A 20,243-nucleotide genomic window follows, 5' to 3' on the forward strand; every position below is an offset into this window, starting at 1 on the left:
TGCTCTACATCTCTGTTATCCGGAAGAACTGTCCAACACGTTCGGGTTCATTCAAAAAACCATGCTAGGTTTAGATGGGAAACTGAAGCCAAGGCTACAGGCTCTGAAGAATGATTTGATGATACATGCGTAGACATTGACCAAATGCCTACCAGAAGCTGATTACACTTTTTGTTTCAACATAATGAGATGTGGCTTACGGTTGGAGTCTTATTTTTTTAGATGACATTGTGTTGGATTCTGTAAGAAGCGTTATGCTGAGCTGCTAGAATACAAGACAAAAGATTGTCCGAGTATTTGGTTTGAAGTCGGAGCAGAAAACCTTACACGCCACCTACCACAAGTGCTTTACATGGGCTTTTCTCTGAACCATGCAGGTGGAATTTGCATAGAATTGTATTTTTGTGACTACTTTTTGTATGAAAACCTACACTCCTGAGTCTTCAACTGTACACATATTTATTTTATGTTTTTGTTTCCATAGCATTTGCTTTTATGGTTAATATGCATTTCATTTTTTATAAGATGTTTTATCAGCTAAAGCTGACATATTTTGAGAAGCTGTCCCATGGTAATGCCAGTACAGTATGTATTAGACTTAGAGCAACCTGGACACACAACGGCGTACGTATGTTCCAATACTTTAGATTCAAGAACTATTTAATAACACTGATATTCTAAACAAAATCTCAGAACCAAATACTGAGCCAAGTCACTACACGTCCGCAAAGAGTTTGGCCTGAGAACAAAAGCCAGCTATGACTTAAATGTACAAAATGTTGTTCAAAGTGATACTGTTGCGTCAATGCAGTATTTCCATCCCTTCACGGATTTTTGATGATCTTTTGGAAGATATTGTGCCTGTTGAGCGGTCTCAATTGATATTGGAATTTCAGTTTACTTTAAATAATAAACTGTTTTATAATCCCAAACTGACCACAACATTTTTTGGGGTTGACATTGTTCTTTTTGTTTCGGAAAGGAGCCCAAAAAACACGTCTTAACCCTAACCATCATTATAGTAGAACCTTCACCAGGGTTGGGGTCAATTCCATTTCAATTCAGGAAGTAAACCGAAATTCCAGCAATGAGAAATTGGAATTGATATTGACATTTTTGTTTACTTCCTGAATTGAAAATAAATGTACCCCAACCATGGTGAAAGTGCTACTGTAAAGTGTTCTCTTTAAAAGTGAACCTTTGCAGTATGTAGGCTAATAATTGTAGGTCATGGTGTTTCCTAGATCTGCCATTGTCCTTAACTTATTATTTTCTTTCTCAAATGCATTGAGATTACTCTTTTTTCAAGCATGTTGTTCACTGTTTGTAACACACAGCACTTGAATAGGCCTAGCAGTCCTATTATTCACGTTTTGGCGGGCTCTGTCTCGCTATAACGTAAGCTGTTTGTTATGGTAAAGTTATTTTTTTAAATCTAACACGGCGGTTGCTTTAAGAACTAGTGCATCTTTCATTTGCTGTCCAACATGTATTTTTTAGTAAAGTTTATGATGAGTTCTTTGGTCAGATTAGGTGAGTGTCCAAAATAGCTCCGGACAATTTGGTGAATCGATGCTACATATTCACAATGTATAACCACGGTTTGCAGCTCTAAATATGCACATTTTCGAACAAAACTTAAGTGTATTGTATAACCTGATGTTATAAGACTGTCATCTGATGAAGTTGGTCAAGGTTAGTGATTCATTTTATATATTTTGCTGGTTTTTGCGATCGCTACCTTTTGCTGCTAATAAATGCATTTGTGTGTTTGGCTATTGTGGTAAGCTAATATAATGCTATATTGTGTTTTCGCTGTAAAACACTTAAAAAATCGGAAATATTGGCTGGATTCACAAGATGTTTATCTCTCATTTGCTGTTTTATGATGAGTATTTAGGTATTTCACGTTGCTCTCTGTAATTATTCTGGCTGCTTTGGTGATATTTTTGATGGTAGCTGCAATGTAAAACTATGATTTATACCTCAAATATGCACATTTTCGAACAAAACATACATTTATTGTATAACATGTTATAAGACTGTCATCTGATGAACTTGTTTCTTGGTTAGTGACTAATTATATCTCTATTTGGTCGGTTTTGTGATAACTACCTATGCGGTAGAAACATTGTGAAAATATGCGGTTGAGTCTTTTGCTATTGTGGTTAGCTAATAGAAATACATATTGTTTTTTTGCTGTAAAACATTTTAAAAATCGGAAATGATGGATGGATTCACAAGATGTTTATCTTTCATTTGCTGTATTGGACTTGTGATTTCATGAAAATTATATTATATGATATCCCTGTCGCGTTAGGCTAGGCTATGCTAGTCAGCTTTTTTGATGAGGATGCTCCCGGATCCGGGATGAGTAGCAATGAAAGGTTAACCTGTTGAGGCTAGGGGGTGATGTTGTCACTATTTATGTAAATCGTGTAATTTTTTAAACGGCTTCCTACTAAATTCTTGATCATACAATATGCATATTATTACTATTATTGGATAGAAAACAGTCTATAGTTTCTATAGGCGTTGGAATTTTGTCTCTGAGTGGAACAGAACTCATTCTACAGCAATTTCCCTGACATGGAGTCAGATTTCACACATTTTGGCCCCTGATCTGGAGTCAGTTTTAAGGCCACTGCTATTGCTATGAGTATACAGACACTGCTTACGTCTTCCCCTGGATGCCTTTACGTGATGACGATTTGAATGGTGTCGATTGCCCAATCACAGCCACTATAAATGAAAAAAACCTGTAGGTAGGAACTCTTTTCTAGGTGCGTCAGGCGCGCGGTGGCCACCGACCCCGCACTTGTTCCAAGCATTAGTATAGGGAGTAATATTTCTCCGGTCATGTTTCTACTCGTTATAGGAGTTAAAAACATCATAAGGTAGTTAATTTAAACCGTTTTATAGCATTTATACCCGTTTAGTGCGATTTTGGGACATTTATTTCTGAGACACTGTGAATCTCTGGGCACGCTTCCAGTTCATGCCGAACGCAATGGACATTTCTACATGGCAAGAGGACAGCTTTCGACCAAAAGACGATTAGACCCAAGAAAGGATTCTTTGCCCAAGATACTGATGGAAGAACAGCTCAAAGTAGGAACAATTTATTATGATAAATCGTGTTTCTGTCAAATTGTTAATCGCTTATGACGCCATCTTGCTAGACGTAGCTTCGCTTGGCGCAAACTGTATTGAAAAGTAAGGATAATTTAAAAAATGTAAATCCGCGATTGTATTAAGAATTAAATTGTCTATCAATCGCTGTCCACCCTATATTTTTTAGTCACGTTTATGAGTATTTATGTATATGACTAGATCACTGTCTAATGTGGCGCAGGACATTTTCTGACCAGCTGGGCTACTTTTCTCATTGTCTAACCATGATTTTGGTGGCTAAATATGCACATTTTCGAACAAACTGTATATGTATGTTGTGATGTTACAGGAGTGTCATCTGAAGAATTCTGAGAAGGTTAGTGAAAAAAATAATATATTTTGGCGATGTTTACGTTATCGCTCTCTTTGGCTAGAATCAATGCTGGTGTAATGTTTGCACATGTGCTATGCTAATATAACGATTTATTGTGTTTTCGCTGTAAGACACTTAGAAAATCTGAAATATTGTCTGTATTCACAGGATCTGTGTCTTTCGATTAGTGTATGCTGTGTATTTTTACGAAATGTTTGATGATTAGTAGTCAGGTAAACACGTTGCTCATTGTATTTATTCTAGTCCATTTGTGACAGTGGGTGCAATTGTAAACTATGACATCTACCTGAAATATGCACATTTTTCTAACAAAACCTATCCTATACCATAAATATGTTATCAGACTGTCATCTGATGAGCTTTTTTCTTGGTTAGTGGCTATCAATATCTTAGTTTAGCCGAATTGGTGATAGCTACTGGTGTTGGTGGACAAAGAAAAGATGGTGGATTATGCTAATGTGTTTAGCTAATAGATTTACATCTTTACATATTGTGTCTTCCCTGTAAAACATTTAAAAAATCGGACATGTTGGCTGGATTCACAAGATCTGTGTCTTTCATTAGCTGTATTGGACTTTAATGTGTGAAAGTTAAATATTAAAAAAATAATAATAATAATTGAATTTCGCGGCTCTGCCTTTTCAGTGGGGGTGGGGGGGGGCACCCCAGTCCTAGACAGGTTAAGAACAAATTGTTATTTACAATGATGGCCTACTGTCTCAGGGGAGGTCAGGTTTGGGTCAGTCATTTTCAATTCAGTCAATTTGTTAACTGACTTGCCTAGTTAAATTAAAGTTAAATAATAAAAAAATAAAAAAAATAAAAAAATTACCACATTGACCCCAATCTGTGCTCTTTAATAATTGTGAACCTTGCACTATGTTCTCTAACTTGTGAACCTTTTACTGTAATAATAATAATAATTAAATGTACTCTGATCAGGAGTCTTTCCTTCGGGAAATGTGTTATTGTTATATAAATCCATATTATTCCTGGTTTAAAAGCATTCATTTGTGCATGTTTTTTTTTATATATTAACATTGCAATTATTTTGTTTGTGTCACGTTCCTGACCTGTTTTCTGTTGTTTGGTATGTGTTTAATTGGTCAGGGCGTGAGTTTTGGGTGGGTAGTCTATGTTATGTGTTTTCTATGTTGGGTTAATGGGTTGCCTGGTATGGCTCTCAATTAGAGGCAGGTGTTTGGCGTTTCCTCTGAGAGTCATATTAAGGTAGGTTGTTTCACATTGTTTGTTGTGGGTGGTTGTCTTCCGTGTCAGTACATGTTACCACACGGGACTGTTTCGGCTTGTCTGTTCCTGTTCGTGTGTTCTTCGTTTCATGTAAGTTCGTAAGTTTAGGTCTGTTTAGTTCGTTTTGTTATTTTGTATTTCTAAAGTGTTATTTCGTGTTTCGTAATTTTTGTCTAATAAATCATTATGTCCACATTCCTCGCTGCGTGTTGGTCTGATCCATGCTCCTCCTCAACACCAGTGCTTTTTTAGGACAAGAATTTAGGACAAGAATGACTAACTTTTTTAGGACAAGAATGACTGTAACCTTTAGGACAATGTCTTCATCACAGGTCCCCGAGGATGCAGTAAGGGTATATCATTAACTTAACTTGTGATGGTTTAAATGTTCAGATTGGGCTTGACAAATCAATGAACTAATGATATCAACGTTGTGTTATTTACAAGGTTCTTTACAAGGTGGGAAAATGCTTTCGGTGTAAACTTAAAACGACTAAAACCATATATAAACAGTGGTGTAAAGTACTATTTAAGTAGGTATCTGTACTTTACTATTTATATTTTTGCCAACTTTTACTTCACTACATTCCTAAAGAAAATAATAATGTACTTTTTACTCCATACATTTTCCCTGGCACCCAAAAGTACTCGTTACATTTTGACAGGAAATTGGTTCAATTCACACACTTATCACGAGAACATCCCTGGCCATCCCTACTGCCTCATATCTGGCAGACTCACTAAACACAAATGTTTGTGTTGGAGCGTACCCCTGGCTATCCGTAAATAAATACAATTGTGCCGTCTGGTTTGCTTAATATAAGGAATTTGAAATGGTTTATACGTGTACTTTTACTATATTTTTTATTTGATTTTAACCCCCTTTTTCTCCCCAATTTTGTGGTATCCAATTGTTAGTAGTTACTATCTTGTCTCATCACTACAACTCCCATACGGGCTCAGGAGAGACGAAGGTCTAAAGCCATGCGTCCTCCGAAACACAACCCAACCAAGCCGCACTGCTTCTTAACACAGCGCGCATCCAACCCGGAAGCCAGCCGCACCAATGTGTCAGAGGAAACACCGTGCACCTGGCGACCTTGGTTAGCGTGCACTGCGCCCGGCCAGCCACAGGAGTCGTGGTGCGCGATGAGACAAGGATATCCCTCCCTAATGTCTACACTGCCAAGATGGGGGACATTGCCACTTAAAATCCAGCCTGGCCGACCGCCCCCATTGCCACTTCAATCACCCAAGCGCCTATTTGATCCAGAAAAAAACTGCTAGCCAATAGTTGAGAAGAGCTGCATTTGCTAGGGTAGTCCCAGATCTGTACTGTGTGCCCACTCATCAACATATACTAATCCTAGACCAGGGGGTAAATCTGAAGTTATAAAAGGATGCAGGAACGAAATAATTCACCATCAGAGTAGGAGTGCTGATATAGGATCAGCTGCACTCTGACCATATAATACTAGTATTCATTACGGAAACTCTTTGTCTTCTCCCAGGTCAAAGTGGACCCTGTATATTAATGAAAAAAGATTAGTACTGTAAATCCATATGTACAGTGCATTCGGAAAGTATCCACATTTTGCTATGTTACAGCATTATCCTAAATGGATGGAATATATTTTTCCCCTCAATCTACACACACAGACACACAATACCACACAATGACAAAGAGAAAACAGTTGTTAAGACATTTTTGCACATTTATTAAAAATAAGAAAAAACAGATTCCTTATTTACAGTGGGGCAAAAAAGTATTTAGTCAGCTACCAATTGTGCAAGTTCTCCCACTTAATTTTCATCATAGGTACACTTCAACTATGACAGACAAAATGAGGGGGAAAAAAACCAGAAAATCACATTATAGGATTTTTAATGAATTTATTTGCAAATTATGGTGGAAAATAAGTATTTGGTCATCTACAAACAAGCAAGATTTCTGGCTCTCACAGACGTGTAAATTCTTCTTTAAAAGGCTCTTCTGTCCTCCATTTGTTACCTGTATTACTGGCACCTGTTTGAACTTGTTATCAGTATAAAATACACCTGTCCACAACCTCAAACAGTCACACTCCAAACTCCACTATGGCCAAGACCAAAGACCTGTCAAAGGACACCAGAAACAAAATTGTAGACCTGCACCGGGCTGGGAAGACTGAATCTGCAATAGGTAAGCAGCTTGGTTTGAAGAAATCAACTGTGGGAGCAATTATTAGAAAATGGAAGACATACAAGACCACTGAGAACCCGATGGTCACTCTGACAGAGCGCCAGAGAGATGGGAGAACCTTCCAGAAGGACAACCATCTCTGCAGCACTCCACCAATCAGGCCTGTATGGTAGAGAGGCCAGACGGAAGCCACTCCTCAGTAAAAGGCACATGACAGCCCGCTTGGAGTTTGCCAAAATGCACCTAAAGGACTCAGACCATGAGAAACAAGATGGCCTGAGGAAACCAAGATTGAACTCTTTGGCCTGAATGCCAAGCGTCATGTCTGGAGGAAACCTGGCACCATCCTACGGTGAAGCTTGGCGGTGGCAGCATTATGCTGTGGGGATGTTTTTCAGCGGCAGGGACTGGGAGACTAGTCAGGATTGAGGGAAAGATGAACGGAGCCCGAACCTGATCGAACATCTCTGGAGAGACCTGAAAATAGCTGTGCAGCAACGCTCCCCATTGAACCTGACATTGCTTGAGAGGATTTGCAGAGAAGAATGGGAGAAACTCCTCAAATACAGGTGTGCCATGCTTGTAGCGACATACCCAAGAAGACTCAAGGTGCTTCAACAAAGTATGGCCTGAACACTTGTGATATTTGTATTTTTTTATTGATACCTTTGCACCCCTTTAAAAAAATGTTTTTTCCTTTGTTATTATAGGGTATTGTGTGTAGATTGATGAGGGGAAAAAACTATTTATTCAATTTTAGAATAAGGCTGTAACAGAACAATATAGAAAAAGTCAAGGGGTCTGAATACTTTCTGAATGCACTGTACGTGTACTAGCTAGCTTGCACTGTATTAGTATCAAATATAGGATACTTGTTTCAGCTGTTACAGATGAACTTCATGAAAATGAGCTCCTACATGTGCTCCAGGGGGGTCATGCCCTCCAGTGGCCACCACCATTCCTCCTGCCACATCTGGAACTCCAAGACAGACAAACAATGTCTGAGGGTTGGGCAAGACAGACAAATGCTAAACAAATGTTACTTTTCATAGCTTGCAACTCTGTCATACTTTGCAACTGGCTCGTGTCATGCGCTCTCAAGCCGCCAACTGCCGACGGAATCATAGTGGTGCCCAACAGTCGTGATAGAGGCTAACGACAGTTTAGTCTAAATAAACATAGTAGCCTGGAAATATGACATTGCTAAAGTAGGCAAATGTTTAGTAGGAAACAACTTTGCCATCATTGTCATGTCGTCACATGGCTGGCACTGTTGTCATAAGATAGAAAAGTTAGTCAAAAATAGCTAGCTAGCAATGATAATGTTAACTCTTAGCTAGCTAAAATCCAGTGGTCTCCTCTCAATCTTAGTTAGCTAGCAAACGTTATACTGCATCTAAAGTCAATCTGGCGACATCAAAAGGTTTTCCTACTAATTATTTGCCTCCTTTTCCAATGTCATTGTATTTCCAAGCCACTGTAATGAACGTTTGATTAAATCAGCGCTCATTGATAATGTATTGAGCAGAATGCTCGATCAGTCGTACATCTCAGATAGTGGCTTGCTTGTTCTTGAGAATATCCATAGATAATGTAAGAAATTGAAATAGAGACTGGAAACTAGCAATAACTACACTTCAACATAAGCCATATATTATACAAAAACACACATACTCCTCATTTCTCTTGGACATATGCTGGACTTAAGACACCAACTATAGACACACATAATTCCCCTCCCCCATAATAACCACAGACACACCCAACCCATGGTTGGACCTCAGGACAAAGAACTCTCAGGAACCAATGGAACGTGGACACCAGGCCTGATCAGGACTACCCAAGACCCAGATCGACCAACCGGAAGGCCGGACTCGCAGATCTACCTACTTTGCTTGTTGTCTATATAGTACTGAACATTTCTGGAAACTGCCTCTTTTCCGGACGATTCACTAGGAGTCAGATTGAAAGAGCCTTGCTGCAAGATTTTACTAAGATATCTTTACATGTAATTAAACGGCCTTATTATAAAATTATCCACCTCGTCCTATTGTCTCCTCTTGTTCTCCTGTCAACAGTAAACGTTTTATTAACAGACTTGGTAGCAGAGGATGGTTAAAACATATTTGTATACGGCCCAATAGAAAATCCATCGGACAGGAGACGAGAGGGAGAAATTTATCCAGAGGAGAGGTGACCTTTTCGAGGGAGAATCGCGATTCAACCCACACAGGAAACTGATCAAAGAGCTCGAAACTAAAGAGGTGAGCAGATGCCCGTTTGACCAAAATCTGTATATTGTATTATAGCCAATATCCAAATTCAATGATCAGGAGTACTGTGGTGAGTGAATTGTTGCTAAATTTATGTGGAATTGTTTAGAATTTAAGGCATTGTGTACAGATATCTAAGTATTAATAGGTCAAAGACTTATTCACATAGTCTGGGCACTACGCGGTATGCTGATCGAGTAGGTGTACAGTGAAGAATAAGCTTTATAACGATTCACACAGTCGGGCCATATTTGACAGTCGATCAGGTAGGGGTTACCGTGAAGAATCCATAATTAAAAGATGGGATCCAAATAGCCGGGCAGTAGTTAGATTTGGCAAATCAGCTAGGTGTTACCGTGAAGACCCATAAAAAATAAAAATAAAAATATATAACGATTCACACAGTCGGGCCATATTTGACAGTCGATCAGATAGGGGTACCGTGAAGAATCCATAATTAATATAATGTGTTTTCAAATAGTCGTGCAGTAGCTATACTTAGCTAGGTGTTACGTGAGAAATCTAATGTGTTTTCAAATAGTCGTGCAGTAGCTATACTTAGCTAGGTGTTACGTGAGAAATCTAATGTGAATTCAAATAGTCGTGCAGTAGCTATACTTAGCTAGGTGTTACGTGAGAAATCTAATGTGATATTGTATGTGTAAGTTGTGTTGTTATTGTATGTGTAAGTTGTGTTGTCGCAATGTGGGGGATTGAACGTTCCACGAGACCAATTGCTACTAACTAGCCATATGCTAGTTGAGGCTGTGCTAAAGTGACCGCCGTGTCGATGTGTATATATTGCTGTGAAGCAACTATTTTCTGCTGATGAGTTGACCGGATTTTTCCCTCTCCTGCTGTTGATAAATCCTTAAGGGTGAGATTTGAAAATTATTATAGAAGCGCGTGAATTACTAGTATATTGTCCCCAAAGGAAATTTCTGAAATGTTTTGGCAAAGTATTTAATTAATCGGAAAAAGTTCAAATTAAATCGGAAAAGTTAATAGAAATAATATCTTTCGAATTATATATCATATAATTGCCATTCCAATTATATCAGGAGCGCCTGAATTACTAGTATATTGTCCCCAAAGGAAACTTCTGAAATATTTTGCCAAAGTATTTAATTAATTAAATTAGCGAAAAGCAATAATGTTTTTTATTAAAAGTACCTAAAACTGTCATTCCAATTATAACAGGAGCGCGTGAATATATTCGTATATTGTTTCAAAGAGATATAGCTGATATATTGTTGGAAAACGAAAATAATTCATCGAATACACGGCAATAAAATCCTTTGTCCACGCGAGTCGGACACGAGACTGGGGGAAGAGAGGGGAAGAAAAATACATCGCTGGATTCGATCAGTAACGGGCTAAAGTATACAAAGATAATAATAGACCCAGACATAGCTTAACGACAAAATGACCACGACTATCGTCCCCAAACACAAATTCAACGAATATTTAGATCAGAGAATGAAAGACAGAGCAGGCGGGAAATTACACTACAAACCCGTTAAAAAGATTTGGGAGGAAGTGAGACTGAGATGGACTCAAACAGGTTTTCTTAGTGGAGTCGCCCCATCAAAAGGGCAACTCCTCATTATGGAGAAAGAATTGGAGGAAGCAGTGAAGCAAGGGATAGAATGTGAAGTTGATAAGAATAAGAGTCACTTATTTAAAAAAGAAGGGACAAAGCAAAGGGAAAAGGCACAGGCTGAGATGAGAATAGGGTTATGGGCAATTGAGGAAATTAGGAAAGCTCTCCCTTACCGGAAACCTGATACGATGGGAGTGGTCACTGGAGCACCAACTGACACCAAAGAGGGCGGGCCCAATAATAATGATGGCCCACCTACCACCACAGCAACCCCATCGGCCCCCACCCAGATATACCCAGAACTGCCACAGGGAGAGAAAAAAGCACCACCTCCCTATTTTCAAAATCCAGTCACTCACCTCCCTCAAAACCCCTTTCTGACCCCTGCTGTGGTATAGGCACCAGTGTTTGTGGTGCATGAAGGACACCTAAAAGGAAGCATGACTTTGGGGATCCAAGAAGGGCAACTCCTGTGTGAAGAGAGGCCTGATCATCGAGACAGGGAGGAGAGGGATAGAGCATACACACAGGGACGTGGGGGGGGTTCCAACTCCGCCTCACTACAGGGACACAGTGAGTCTCTACCAACCTACCCACAAGGACGGGGTGTTGGGTCTCAACTAGGCCCTTTGAAGAGAGAAGACAGAGAGCTGATTCAGTTCTCTTCCACTCCAAACCCAGACTGGTTCAGAAACAGAACACGGGGGGAAAGTCAAATAGTCACTGAAGGGTCATGGTCGCCACCAGGACATTGTCCCTCTGGGGCCTTTCTAAGAGGGAACCACAGCAAGGACGATGAAGGTAGGAACAGAACAGGACAAGATGAAGAGGAGGAGGAGCGGGACCTCAGGGAGTCATTGGCACGGGCCAGATCTATGATAGATGATGCTGAATGTGGAGAGGGCTCGTACCATATAAAAGGGGTAATGATGGGGAAGGTGACGGATTTGGTCGAACCTATTAGACAGTCCGTTCGTCTCAAGGAACAGAACAGCAGGGGAGTCTCGTCCAGGGCAGATTGGGATCCCAAACATGGAGGACGAGAAGGGTCGGAGATGCAGATGCCGTTGAGACCCACTCCGGACGGAGGGCATGAAGAATACCAACCCTGGAAAATAACAGACCTCACCACTTTGATGGGACAATTACCCAGCCTGCATGGGGGTGCCTCTGCATGGCTCCTTCAACTGCAAACACTGACGTCAGGCCTACGGCTCTGTCTAGGTGACATAAGGGCCCTTCTGGCTAGAGCAACAGACCATACCACCATGAGTGCTCTGATAAGAGAGGCAGATCTTGCCACAGCCCCGGCTGCACTGGCCCAGGAAGACTTCCGAGCGGAATTGTGGGCAGTGTTGAGAAGGGCATATCCCACAGAACGAAACCATGCAACCCTTTCATCCTTCACCATCAATCCAGGGGAACAACCGGCAGCCTACCTAGACAGAGCAAAGACCACATGGAGAACTGTTCATGAAGAACCATATGACCATACTGGCACCACGATCAGCATGTGGAAGGAGATGGTGGTGAGCGGCGCTCCCATTGAGGTCCGAACTAAACTAAGGGCCACGATGGGGTTAATGGCACTTCCCCAGGCTCAGTTCAATTCCCATGTACATCATCACATCACCCAATACAATAAGGATAAGGGAGGGGCTGAAACACAAGTCCAGTCCCTACAGGTACAACTTTTGAAACTACAATTGAAAGAGGCCCAGAAAGGAGAAAAACCAAAGAAACAGATGGTGGCTGAAGATCAACAAGACATCTCACAAATCATTGAAAAAACGGTTTCACAAATGATACAGCAACAACAACCACCCATGGCCCCACAGGGACCTCCCATGCCAGCACCAGGGATGGAACAACCTGTCCCGATGGCCGCACAACCATACTATTACCCACCACAACCAGGCTATTCGTCTACATGGGGAAAACAACCAAGGAACACTGGACCCTGGGGAAGCTGTTACAATTGTAAGCAGACAGGACATATGGCTCGCCAGTGTCCATACCCAGTGACAGCGGCCCAAAATCAGTGGGTGGCAAACAGGGCACGAGGATTCGCCCCTAGACCGAGAGGGGGAGTAAGGCCAATGATGTATCAACCCCGTGCAGCCCAGCAACCGGCATACAATCACCCTATCACAGACCTGAACCAACAGCCGCCTCCTCCCTTCCAGGGCATGACAGATGAATATGCCCCATGGCCCTGAAGCTGCCCACCACCACAGAACGAGTATGGGGGTCAACATTTTCCACTACACACCGAACCAACTATCATGTGTGAGGTGGAGGGAGTGACCCACCAATTTTTGGTAGATACAGGATGTACGTATTCTGCCATAAGATCTCGTCAACCACTCTCTTCGGAAACAATACAGGTGGTGGGGGTATCAGGAACACCCAAAGCACAGAACAAGACCATTCCATTGCTTTTCTCATGGGGCCCTTCCAATTTGAAGCATCAGTTCCTATACTGTCCCAATTGTCCAATCAACCTCCTAGGAAGGGATCTACTATGCAAACTGAAATGTTCAATTTACCTTACTGAGAAGGGCGTGGAGGTCTCCATTGATCCTATTCCTTCAACACCTGCCCACCCCGTCAGTGTACTGATGTTACCTATCATCCCAACCCCTGTGTTGTCAGCAACACAAGAAATCTATTGGCTAAAATGCATTGAGACAGGTCCTGGGACCCCGGAGGTCCAGTTTAAGTTCAATCAACTGAAATCACAGATCTATGCATTACACCCATACAAGACCCCACAAGCTGAAATTCACTGCACATTGAATGTGACAGACAATGACGTGAACACATACACCGATGACTGGGATGAGAACATGATGCACCTAACGCCATCCATCAGGTGTTGCACCATTGTGTGTGGACAAGAGGGGGTGGCAGCACCAGTTATCCTACCACCTCATTTGAAATCCTGGTACTTACTAGGGGAGGAGTCAGCTCCCCATGTTACACTAGCGGTGGGAAACGGTTTTGAAGCAAGGAGCCTGGGCCCTATGATCAGACGAGCATCCAAACTTCAGTGGGAACCCACCCAAACACCGGGAATAGACAAGGCCACCACTGAAAACATGTGGAGGTTCATGACTGTTGACACTGAAGAACACTGTCTTCCAGAACGACTGACCCTGCCAAGACACCATGGTAAGCCATACACCGACCACCCATCTACCAAAGCATTGATCTCCACCATAGATGAAAGGTTATGGACTCACACCCCTTTTGATGTGGGCCAACTACAGGTGACACCGATCACCATCACCCTACTGAACCCAGATCAAATACCTATCTACCGAACTCAATACCGGTTGAAACCCGAACAGATCATGGGGATCGAACCGACCATTGATGGGTTACTGAGAGCACAGGTTATCTATCGAACTGTATCTCCATGGAACACGCCGATTCTACCAGTGCTGAAAGCCGGAGGAGAAACATACCGGATGGTTCAAGACTTCCGAGCAGTAAATGACGTTACTGCACCAATAGACCTACCTGTCCCTGACCCTCACATCACTCTGAGCAACCTGTCTCCAAAACACCAATACTTCACGGTGGTGGATCTGGCTAATGCTTTCTTCAGCATCCCACTTGATGAAGCCTCTCAGCCACTCTTTGCTTTCACGTATGAACATCATCAGTACACTTATTTTGTTCTTCCACAGGGTTATAGGTGTTCACCCGGAATATTCAATCATATCCTAAAGACACACCTGGCAGAGTTGAAAATCCCAGAAGGTGTGATACTAATCCAATATGTAGATGACCTTTTGCTGGGGGCTCCCACGTCGGATCTCTGCCTTCAGATGACAAAAACACTACTGGACTTACTGGCCGTCAAAGGATACAAAGTCAAAATGAGCAAAGTCCAGACCTGTCGCAGAACTGTCCTTTTCCTTGGCAGAGAAATCTCAGGAGAAGGAGCAGGACTCTCCAAAAGCCACAGAGACTCGATACTTCATCATCCACGCCCCATCACGGTGTCAGGAATGTTGTCTTTCCTTGGCTTGACAGGGTACAGCCGAACACACATCCCAGACTACACTGCCAGAACTGAGCCACTGAGAGAAATAGTGCGAGAGGCGGGACCAAGGAACCTACACTCGTCATTGACATGGACCACTGAAGCATCAAAGGCGTTTGCACTCTTGAAAACAGATCTCTCAGTGGCAGCAGCATTGACATAACCTGACTACAAAAACAAATTCCATCTGGATGTTTCTGAAAAGGAAGGATTCACATCATCCATCCTTTTTCAGAAACAAGAGGGGGAGAGAAGAGTGTTGATGTATCACTCCTCCAAATTGGACCACATTGAAGTAGGACAAACCACGTGTTCCAGGTATGTGGCTGCAGTGGCAAAAGCTATTGAAAAAACAGCCCACCTGGTAATGTGTCATCCATTGGAGATTCACACCCACCATGGGGTTGCAGCATATCTGATGAGCAAAGAATTCACGTTCAGCGCTGAAAGAAAAACGAAAATCCAGAATAAATGCACACAATCTCACATCACATTTGTCAACACTGACAAAAACATGGCAGACGCACTCAATGCTGAAGAAGGTCTGCCCCACTTCTGTGCAGAAAGAGCTGCACAAGAATTGAAACTGAGACCTGACCTGGGGAACGAACCACTCACCAACCCGGACCTATGGTTATACACAGATGGATGCTGCTATAGAGGAGAGGAAGGGAACATAGCAGCATACGCAGTGGTGCAGCAGCTCCCGGATAGATCACATGTGACTTTGGAATCTGCCATCATCACACAACCTGCATCAGCCCAGCTAGCTGAAATCATAGGGTTGACACAAGCTCTGGAAAGAGCTGAAGGAAAGACTGTAAACATCTACACCGACTCAGCGTATGCTCATGGAGCAGTCCATACTGATGGACCACAATGGGTTAGACGCAACTTCACCACCACAGGAAACATGCCAATCAAACACAAGACACAGATGGAAAAATTGATTAAATCAGTCTCATTACCTAAGAAGGTGGCCATCATGAAGTGCAAAGGACATCAACAACTGAAAAACAGAATCAGCGAGGGAAATGATGCAGCTGACAGAGCAGCCAAGAAAGCTGGTGGATACACCCCGAGACAAATGATACTTCAGATTCAACCAGCTCGGACTGAGCTCACAGGGCAAAACATAAAAGAACTCCAGTTTTCAGCAGGACCCTATGAACACTCAGTATGGGGACAGAAAGGGGCCACCAAAGGACCTGATGAACTGTGGAGATGCCATGATGGCAGACTAGTGGCCCCTGCAAACCTCTGTCCAGAACTATTACGAGAAGCTCATGGGCCCACACACGAGGGCAAACTGAAGACTTTACAGAAGGTGTCCCACATCTGGTGGCACCCCCACATGAAAGACATGACAGATCTGTTTTGTGACGAGTGTAGCATTTGTGGTAGCCACAATCCAAAGAAACCATATCAAACGCCCATGGGTTCATACCCAGTCCCAAATGCTTGTTTTCAGGACATCAGCATAGATTACACAGATATGGGGCAAGACAATGTGACAAATGGGAAAAGGTACCTGTTAGTTATGGTAGACAGGTTCTCTAAATGGGTTGAGGCAATACCAACAGCAAGGGAGGATGCAAAATCGGTCATTAAGTGGCTGCAAACCGAACTCATACCAAGGTACGGAGTCCCCAGGCAAATCAGATCCGACAATGGATCCCACTTCAGTAACAGACACCTGAGACAGGTGGAGGAAAGATTTGGCATAGTACACACATTTGGGTCAGTGTATAGGCCCCAATCGCAGGGCCTCGTGGAACGCTCAAATCAGACTCTTAAGGCTAAGATAGCTAAGGTATGTGCAGGTTCGAAGTTGACATGGGTTGAAGCCCTGCCCCTGGCATTGATGGCCATGAGAGCCTCGCCAGGTGCAGGCACCCATCTCTCTCCTCATGAGATAATGACTGGGAGGGTCATGCCTGGTCCACCGAGGGAGGGAGGTCATATGCCCCCCCTCGATGTACAACAAATTGAAATGTCTGAATATGTGAGAAAACTGACGGAACTTTCTGCAGCTCTCTCCAAACAGATTCACAAGGTCCAGCAGGGGGAGCTGACGGGAGATCCGGCATCATTGAAGGTAAAAGTTGGTGACTGGGTAAGGGTGAGAGTCCACAAGAGAAAGTGGCTAGAACCCAGGTGGACTGGACCGTACGAAGTGGGGGAGGTTACTTCACACTCAGTCCAGGTCAAAGGTAAATCGGGCGCACCTTGGCATCACCTTACACATTGTACACCAGCCCCAACTCCTTCTAGAACTCTGACTGAAGTCAGGGCCGATTTGGCCAATCTCAATTCGACCCCAAACAAACAAACCTTAGTTGGTGAAAATGGGACGCCAGCCCCAGTTTCCACGAACTAAGGCTATCCACTTAGGACCGGGATATCTCACTCCCTGGGAAAGAATGGGAATTTCAGGTCCCCTGTTTGTTATTTTCATAATCATTATGGGAGTGTCCCTAGGAACTTTCACATGGCTCATACAACAGCTCACACATCCAACCCTCTCACATCATACAACCACTAATGCCACGTCTAACATTACCCTCGATCTCACCAGTCCCGTTATACACAAACGTAGCACTACACCCACAGACCAACCATGTACTCCAACAAAGGTTAGAAGCATCACCTTATGTGTACCCTCTAATGCAACCACTACCATCACACTGACTTGGGGAGTATTGGGAAAAGCTAGGAATGGCCTGGGAGGGCATGCTTTAGAGTACACCAGATTTGACTGGTATATGACAAAAGGGGGGTTTCAGGAGTGGACATGGAAGAGCCTGGTCGCTGAGACTGGTCCTGACTGGTCCAGTTATTCATCAGGGCAAGCAGTTCTTAGCTGGCGACAAAGATTAACATTGACTAGGACTAAATTGCGTAATTGGGGTCTATCACTAATTATCCGACCAGGTACTGGGACGGGTTGTCAGGATTTTATATTAGCACCTCAGGTAGAGTCTAGCCAGGATCTACTATATTGGCCATTAAAAATCTGCATTACACAGCAGGCTCAGCCCTCTGCTATTTCTGACCGGTTTACCGTATTAAAATCTAAGGGGAAGGGTGAGTGGGTTCCTATTAATATGGTCACCACTCCTACTACCCCTGATGATACCATTCTTACTGTCACCGGAATCTCAGGATTCACTAACAATTGGCTTTTATTGACTGAACAAGCAGCTAACACAACCCTGAAAAGCTGTGTTGTTTGCATGGGAGCTAGACCATTGCTCCGCATAGTCCCAGCCGCTATTAGCGGAGACTGTCTAATACCCCTTATGGAAAGAGACAACCCACCTGAGAAGTGTTCACAGTGGGACGCTGTTTATCCAGTAGTCACCACGGCTGTCAAGAAACCGATATTCTCCTCAAGTGTGGCTAGAGCTAATTTTACATGCATAACCATGACAGTTGGAGGAACATTCTTGGGTAAGCTCCCTGCTAGATGGTGCGGGTACACTTTCATGCTCACGGCAATCTTTAAACCAGTGTCTAGAGCTGATGTGTGGTGGTGGTGTGGGGGAACTAGTCTGTTTGACAGACTTCCCCTCAATGCCACTGGTACTTGTGCACTTGTAACTCTTTTGTTGCCCATCTCTGTCTACCCCATAGGCGTCCAAGATCTGCTCACCCGTATACAAGCCCTGGGTCCTGAATATTGGCCTATCAGGACCAAGCGCACGGTGGGCCCTTCTGCTGGGGACCCAACTTACATTGATGCAATTGGTGTCCCCAGGGGGGTACCAGATAAGTATAAACTGGTTGACCAAGTGGCCGCAGGTTTTGAATCATCATTTTGTTGGTGGTGTACAGTTAATAAAAATGTGGACAGAATTAACTACATTCATTTTAATGTCCAGAAACTGGGCAATTGGACTCAACAAGGCTTCGAGGCGGTCCATGGACAATTGGCAGCTACGTCCCTGATGGCATTTCAAAATAGAATCGCGGTTGATATGTTATTGGCTGAACGGGGGGGGGTCTGTGCAATGTTTGGTGAACAGTGTTGTACTTTCATTCCCAATAACACAGCTACGGATGGGAGTCTGACTGTAGCATTGGAGGGACTTCGTACCCTTAATGGTAAGATGAAACAGCATTCTGGAGTGGACACTACTATGTGGGACTCATGGATGGATGCTTTTGGTAAATATAAGACGCTGGTTTCCTCCATCCTAGTATCAATTTCTGTTTTTGCGGCCATTCTTGTACTTTGTGGATGCTGTTGCATACCATGTGCGCGCACGCTTGCTAGCCGTGTTATAACTGCCGCCATAGACCCTAATCAGGAAAGGGCCCAAATGTTCCCATTGCTTGATGATGGGGAAGCTGGACCTGTCTATCTATTTGAGGACTAAGATACTTTTATGTCACGTCTCTTGTGAGACGTGAAGAGAGGGAATCAAAATTTGTCTTCTGACAAATTTTATCCCTTAGCTTAGTCTTTTTATACTTTTATGTCACGTCTCTTGTGAGACGTGAAGAGAGGGAATCAAAATTTGTCTTCTGACAAATTTTATCCCTTAGCTTAGTCTTTTTATACTTTTATGTCACGTCTCTTGTGAGACGTGAAGAGAGGGAATCAAAATTTGTCTTCTGACAAATTTTATCCCTTAGCTTAGTCTTTTTATACTTTTATGTCACGTCTCTTGTGAGACGTGAAGAGAGGGATTTGTAAGAAATTGAAATAGAGACTGGAAACTAGCAATAACTACACTTCAACATAAGCCATATATTATACAAAAACACACATACTCCTCATTTCTCTTGGACATATGCTGGACTTAAGACACCAACTATAGACACACATAATTCCCCTCCCCCATAATAACCACAGACACACCCAACCCATGGTTGGACCTCAGGACAAAGAACTCTCAGGAACCAATGGAACGTGGACACCAGGCCTGATCAGGACTACCCAAGACCCAGATCGACCAACCGGAAGGCCGGACTCGCAGATCTACCTACTTTGCTTGTTGTCTATATAGTACTGAACATTTCTGGAAACTGCCTCTTTTCCGGACGATTCACTAGGAGTCAGATTGAAAGAGCCTTGCTGCAAGATTTTACTAAGATATCTTTACATGTAATTAAACGGCCTTATTATAAAATTATCCACCTCGTCCTATTGTCTCCTCTTGTTCTCCTGTCAACAGTAAACGTTTTATAAACAATAACTACCAGTGATCCCCTCGAGAGTAGCACATTTCAGTGGATCATTCATTATAGCTTGCTAGCTAGCTAGTTGGCTGTCCTAGAAAATATATAATCATGCTAGCTAATTGTTTCAATGCACCTTCCAAATGTGAAATTACAAGACAAAAAGCACACTTACCTAAGCTGTT

General features: G+C 42.7%; 1 pseudogene; it reads left to right on the forward strand.

The window, feature by feature from the left end:
- The first annotated feature begins 13,236 nt into the window (after positions 1–13,236).
- On the forward strand, positions 13,237–20,012 carry LOC129816458 (protein NYNRIN-like; annotated as a pseudogene).
- The last annotated feature ends 231 nt before the right edge of the window (positions 20,013–20,243 follow it).

This window comes from Salvelinus fontinalis, chromosome 19, assembly GCF_029448725.1.
Source record: "Salvelinus fontinalis isolate EN_2023a chromosome 19, ASM2944872v1, whole genome shotgun sequence".
Taxonomy (NCBI): domain Eukaryota; kingdom Metazoa; phylum Chordata; class Actinopteri; order Salmoniformes; family Salmonidae; genus Salvelinus; species Salvelinus fontinalis.